The sequence below is a fragment of the Trachemys scripta genome, chromosome 3 (assembly GCF_013100865.1).
Source record: "Trachemys scripta elegans isolate TJP31775 chromosome 3, CAS_Tse_1.0, whole genome shotgun sequence".
NCBI classification, from domain to species: domain Eukaryota; kingdom Metazoa; phylum Chordata; order Testudines; family Emydidae; genus Trachemys; species Trachemys scripta.
The window spans coordinates 130,224,505-130,231,823 of record NC_048300.1 but is presented as its reverse complement, the minus strand read 5'-3'; the positions used below and the strand labels follow the sequence as shown (position 1 = coordinate 130,231,823).

Here is a 7,319-nt window from a genome sequence, read left to right as displayed (position 1 = left end):
CTACTGCAGGCTCGCAGCATGGCTGGAGTCACAGGGAGCATGAGAAAGCTTGGACCTGCAGTTGACACGTTGCAGGATCGAGAAATAAATGTTCCGTCTGCAGCCAGGATCACCAGCCCGCCTCTCCGCAGATCGCATAGGAAGGGAGATGGGGGCAAGCGAGGAGCCGGGTTGTATGGGGAGCTGTAATTCGGGGAGGGCAGGTGTGTGGGGGGGAGGAGTGGCGGTGGTGTTGGAGACTCTGGGTTTGGGAGCTCGATATGCACGGGGTGGGAAGCTGGTTCTCGCAGCTCCATTGGGTGTATTTTGGCGGGTGTTTGAGGATCCAGTGTGTGTGGAGCCAGTCAGGGGGTGGATGCTCTGGTTGATTGATTCTTCTTTTGCTTCTAGGTAAGAGACTTGGAGCAAGGAAGCAAACTGCTGGGGACCGAGCTCCAAGCCCTGTGGTGGCCTGAGAGATCTGTATTGAGAGCAGCTGCTGGACCTGTGCAGAGCCGCGGACCTTAGGAAAGGGCAAAGGGCAATAACCCTACTCTACAGCCTAGCCTGCTGTAGCAGAACACACTAGCTTGCCACAGCCACTGGGGAGCACCACAGCAAACCACACCGTCCTTCCCCCATCTGTCTGTCTGTATCCACCTGTTGTCCTTCTTATACTGTGCATAGATTGTGAGCCATTTGGAACAGGGCGTGTCTGTTCGTTGCGTGTTTTGTTCAGCACCTAGAGTAACCCACACACCTCCTGGGTGTAGTGTTCTGTCCCCTCTGCTGGGAGGGGAGGGGAGAGAAACAGGTGTCTGCTCTACAGCCTTAGCTAACAGGCAGTTGGCTTTTAGCTCATGCCCTAGTGGCTCATGCACTAAGCTCCAGAGACCCCCGCAAGGTTCGATCCCGCCCCTGGTGGACTGGGGTCTGTCGGTGTTACACTAACACAATGGGGTCAGTGTTCTTGGTCCATGACTCTAGCTCCTATCCACTACAGTAATGTATATAAGGGTGCTCCACACCCAGGCAGGACAGCAGCAAAGTGCTCCACACAGGACCATACTATACCATGCCTGTGTGTCCCACCCACACAACATGTCACAGTGGTGCCACACCCACAGCAATGCACCACAGAATGCCATCGTGTAAAATGCCCAGGAAAATATACCCGGTCACCACACAACAGTGCTTCTTCACACAGTACTATAGGATGCAACACCATACAAGAACATGCCACAGGACAGTTAATACACCACAGCTACCACACACACAGGACCACACAGAAAGCCACTCCTCCCATATACAAAGGACATTACAGTGCTTTGCGCCATCCTGACTGCACCATCACCACTGGAGAGAAAGTGGGGCCCACCCATCCCTCAGTATGTCACAGGCCATATATTGCACCACTGCTTTTCCCGCGGCTTGGGTATCAAAGGATTCATCAGTCCTTGAAAAGCCTATTAGCAGTGGCTGCCAAGGAAGCTGTGGCCGACCAGCTGCAGTCCATAAAGAAGCCCTATAATGGTGCCTTTGAAGGGAGGAAGAAAGCGGAGAGAGACATTGAAGCTTTTAGCCCTGTAAGACTGAGTTTATAATTAAGAAAAGCAGTTGCAGTTGCATGGAATGCAAACTATACTCTGCATTGATCCTATCGTGCACTGAAACAATACCCCGATTTGGGATCATTCTCATCCGGATATTAGTGCGACCCAAAGCCAGCCGTCCTGGCGACACAAAATGGCAAAGGAGAGAAAGGGGGTGGAGGGAGAGAGAGAAAATTGTTTATGAAGATTATTTCATCTGTTCAGCCATTCTGTCACATACGTTTTATTTCAGAGTGTGCTGTGCAATCAGAAGAAACCATTCTATACCTACAGAGTGGAGTTCGAAAAGCTAGTATTGGTGTTAAATGTGAAATCCGTTGCTAGATCTTTATTTTATATGTATGCTTATTTATGTATTTAGTTAATTGAAGGATGGGGAGGCTGCCACTTCAGCTCGCATCTCCCTGGAGAAACAGCTGGATAATCTGGAGGCTGAAATTGCATTCCTGCAGAGAGTACACAGTGAGGTTAGATTTAGAGTTTTGTACGTCTATTTGTTTTAAACATCACTTTCCAATCTTTCTGTTCTGGAAGCTCTGCAGAAGTATCGTATTATTTACCATGTACTCTCTGTGTGTGTTTCTGTCAGAACAGGAAATCGAAGATTTGATGAAACAGAGCTACAGCGCTTCAGCGTGTGTTGATGTCTCCTGCTCAGTCCCAGACCTGGCTCCTGCTCCGAGGGACATTCAGATGGAGTCTGAAGGAATTGCAGCCAAGAACCTGCAGGTAAAATTATACTTCATCGGATCTGCAAAATGAAATTATCTGTCAGCCTTTGCTGATAAAAAAATCCTTGTTCATGACAAACATGTTTAATATATTTACTATGCCATCTCTAGAAACAAACATCCATAATATAGACAGGTATCTTCGTAAGAGAAATATTTCTCCTACTACACATCCCACAAAGGCATAGAAATGCATGGAGGGAGAGTCTACTTTCAATGGCTGTACATTGCAAGATTAATTTTAACATTACAAGCAAATTTTGCTTATTTACTTACACTTATCTATAGCCCTCCATACAATAGTTGGCAATATTCCCATTACTTTAAATATATTTATGTATTAATAAAATAACTGAAACATATTTTCTTTCAGAGCTGACTATAAACATTCATGTTTGCCATATTCTGTTTAATTTCCCCTCAGGAAATAGACGAGTGGTACAAAACCAGATTTCTTGACTTTAATCAACCTTCCACAAAACATGCCGAGAATGTGAGACGTTTCAGGGAAGAAATAGGGAACTGCAAAAGAAGTGTAAGTGGATTTGAAAACCCCTTCCAGCTTATGTTATGTCACTTCTAATGCAACCCTTTGTTCTGATTTCACAAAGTTAGGTAATGTGACAGTCCTTTGATATATTTTCCAGTAATGGTGGTCTTTTAGGCTATATTTGCAGAGAGGGAGGTGGACTGGAGGAGTGGTGTCTCTATATATGACCCCATGTCAAACCGGTAGAAAGCATACACGAATAATATTTTATATAACTTCGGCTACTTATTAATTCCCACATCTGAAATCAACGTGTAGGTCGGTTCAGATCATCTGAAAAAAAGACTGACGGGGTTAGAGGACAATTAGTTTGCAACAGTACATGTCTTGTTTGGAAGAAGGTGACACTTCTAAAGACAGACAGCTCCTTGGGGTGGAGTCTAGGTGCCATTCGGGGTAGATTTATTAAGCTGCGAAAAACACATTGAAGTAGCAGTTGCTAGTGAAGTTCACACTTGAATTTCCAGAATAAGGACAAATACTAAGGTAAGTGTCAGAGAATGGGGTGTTATTAAAAGTCATTGACTTACAGATCGCTAGATCCCTTTGACAGGTAGGGTCAGGGTACAAAGTCCAAACCTCCTCCCTAACCCACATTTAAAATCAATCAAGCTGCAAACTTCCAACACAATAATTTATTATTTCAAAGGATTTTCATTTCTGGGCCCCAGAGACTCTTTCACTTTATTTATCCCTACCTTCTCCCAGTAAAACTTTTGCAACAGACAGAAATGCAATACCGAATTTCAAGTCAATGCGTTTTCTTTTGATTTCCACATATTTTGCCCATCTAGGAACATATTCAATTTCCCCGTGGCTTAGGTACATTTATATTAAGTATATGTTTGATACAAAGAGGGTGTGCCCAGTTCTAGCATAGAATATATGGGATGCAGACATGCAGGTTTCAGTGCAGCACAAACTGTTCATATTGAGCAGGTGTTTACATTGGTCTCAACCTCTTCCTTGCAGGTGAGATTCATTTTGCAGAGGATTTTTATTTCAATATAATGCAGCTTTATTAAATTTGAAATCTGTGGTCGCAATGGAAACTTTTCTCATTTCTGTCCAAAACCATTTCAGTTCTTGGGATACTTGTGGAGATAAAAGACAAGATTCCAAGGCTCAAAGCCTGGCCCCGTTAAGTCCATGGGAATTTTGCCTGTGACTTCAGTGAGGCCAGGATTGAGGCAGGAGTGAACAGATCGGTGATTTCGCATTGCACTCTTCTGGTGCTACAGATTAAGGCCCTTAAAACGGAAATGCAGCATTAGGGATTCAGATCAAGGAAATCCAAGAGAAATACACCGACGTGGCTGAAGAATTACAGGCAAACTACAATTCGTAGGTTTTAATTTAATTTAATTGTTTCCCTCTTTGCAAATATTGAATTAAGCCAATAGGTAAATTAGTCCAATCTAAAGTTATCTTGAATTTTAATTATTAGGAGCCACCTTTTGGAATAGGCAGTCACTAGACTTAAATATACGTCCTCTGACTGCCTTGTAGATCTTTGAAAAGCAGGAAACTTGGCACACCTTTCTCTGTCCTGACTTATCTTTGCTAGTCCTTTCTGCAGTTAACAAGAATTCTTTACACAGTAACCTTTGCAGAGCTCATTCCGGCATATTAACACCCTAGACCGGCTTTTGATTAATTGCTCTCTTTGGATACGATCAGACGAAAGACGTGTGTTGATCTTTTCAGAAGAAAACACAAACACTGCAAGAGGAACTGAAAGCAATGAAGGAGAAAATCGCCCTCCATCTGTGTGACTAGCAAAATCCCCTGCACGTGAAAAAATGGCTTTGGACGTTGAGATCGCCACATATAAGTTATGATGCTGATGAAGAAGCGGATTTATGCCAGATTCACACGCGATCCTTGTTCGCTCTTTTGTGCTTTCTTTAGCTTTCGGGGTCTCCTTCGTTCCACAGTCACTCTCAATGCTACGGTGCTTTTTGTTTTTTTAAGGAAGCTGATTGAAAGTGAGGATAGAAGAGCTGGTGACCTCTTTGAATGGGATACATCTCATATGCAGGATGACAGGCCATGGGCAGGGGAGTACCATTGAAAGCATTGCTGAAGGTCAGGCTGTAGATACCACCCCCAGCAAACCTGTGCTTATCAGGGAAAGGAGTCATTTGCACCGGAATAGGGACCTATAGGAAAAACATATGACAAAAGTGCAAGCGAATAAAAAAAAAACGCTTAAAATTTACAGGGATGGAGGAAATTGTGTGTAATTATTGGGACTCAAACTACGTCAGTATAATATTTTCTCTCACAAGCCTAAAAGGACTGACCGAGGTACTGATGTAACCATCCCGCGAGAATAATCTATTGAGGCTTGCACTGTATGTATTTAAAAGTATTTCTGACCCTGTATCTTCAGTTAACTTCGCACCACTACTAAGTCTAGGAGGTCGTGTCTGTGATTTGCACAGGGGTTATTAGTGCTTCATTAGTACCTTTGAATGTTCATTATTTTTGCTCCACCGTTTTTCATTCATTACCAGTATTTTCCCCTTAAAACAGTTGAGACAGACAAATCCTAAATCCAGGAAGGCACCCGAAAGAGGATGTTAAGGATTACTGGTGCTACTGCTGCTGAGAGCTAAGAAGAATACATCACGATGATAATTTGCTTGGGATCAAAGAAATGAGAGTCAAATGCCACGCGCTTCAATCTTTCTAACTTTAGCGCCTTTAGTCAAACCGCATTTCCAAACTATGCATGGTTTTTAAACCTGATTTGTCGCTTTTATTAAATTAAATAAAATTATGAGCATGTGCTTTTTGCCTGAGTTGGTCCCCTTTTCTTCTGCTCTGTTTAATGATTATCTAAAGCAAGGCATTATGCATTATTTCACAAAAGGTATTTGTTAGTCTTTAAAGGACCTGACAGTTGTTATAACATTTTGCATCTCTGAAACATTTACTAGTAACCTTTTTTTTCCCAAGAAGTGTCATGTGTTAAAGTCTAACCTTCTGAGAAGTTTCCATCCCGAAAAATCTCTAACGTTTCTGAAGATAAATGAATAGAAAACACAGGAACATGTTAATTAATTAGATCTTACATAGATCACGCTTGAAGAAAATTTTTTACAAAAGAAGACCTGACTTTGCCGGAATAATTTTCATTCCCATCTATTAAAAATTATTCGGCTCTAAACTAGAAGCTCGCATTAGCTTTCTGAGCAGGGTCCTATTATTTTTGTATTATATGTTTTCTGATCTATATCGCTACACAGACACACTCACACGTATTACTTAAGAGAGAGAGAATGATTTCCACTCAGCTTTTTGCGATTTCATGGAAAGGATTGTTAAGAAACTCTCATCTTAACATCACACCAAACTTCAAACGTGTCTCTCAAACACAAAGCAGCGCCTAAATCAAAAGCTTCTTTTCAGCTCCATTTCTGAAAGGTTCACTCAGGGTGAATTACAATTTATTCCAGAGAAAATACACTGATCTAGTTAAAAAAAATGCTTCCACACTTGCAGAAAGCCAGGAAGGATTATAAGGAGGATTACGTCACCAGCACCGTAGGTACAGTATAATTATAATAATACACTTTCCACACAGACATACTTATTTGCGCCAAATCCCGGCTATTCGACAACCATTTCGAAGTTACATCTCAAGACTAATCAGAGTATTGTATCCCTTTCTTACAAAGGTGACGTGCTATGTTCTGCGCAACACAAACTTGAATGTTGCACAGCAGTAAAGCCTACGTTTTGGCAGGCTATTTGTTTAGTGTTAACAGATCCAGTGATGAATATGTAATTTTATTTCTTTCTGAACATCGGACCTATGCATGTTCCCTTCTAATGATGGAAATAACTGCTGCTTTCCCCCGTCATCAGAACTAGGAACATGTTATTGAATGACAGGGTGATTTTTTATTCAACACCGGTAGTTATCCTCAGAAGTTTTATAATGCGCCTGATTCTGGATTCCTCAAATGTCCAGACAACTTCCTTCCTCTTCCGCCTTTTGGATACTGAGGTCCATGAGGAGCTCAAAGATGTATCGTTTTGTCTTAACTCGGAAGTTTTGAGTACTGACGTTCAAAGGAAGCACGTGAGATAAAGAGGGACCCTGTGCTGGTCCATTGTAGTGAATTCTTGGTTTGAAGAGCATGCAGAGTTACCCAAAAATTCCACAGGTCCACTGAAGGATAGCTCCATCGATGGCTATTAGACAACAAGGTCCGGAGGCAACCCCGCGCTCCAGGTGTCCCTAAACCAGCAACTGCCAGAAGATGGGCCTGGAAGACAGGGGATGGACGACTCAGACTGTTCTGTTCAATCCGTCAAACATCTGGCACTGGCCATTGCCAGAGACTGGATACTGGGCTAGATAGACCATTGGTCTGACCGAGTATGGGTCTTATGTTCTAATGGTTCTTATTCACATTAACAGTACAACCGCTT

At 42.6% G+C, this 7,319-nt stretch overlaps 1 pseudogene; it reads left to right on the top strand.

The window, feature by feature from the left end:
* The first annotated feature begins 928 nt into the window (after nt 1–928).
* On the top strand, nt 929–5,052 carry LOC117875505 (annotated as a pseudogene).
* Nucleotides 5,053–7,319: the final 2,267 nt, after the last annotated feature.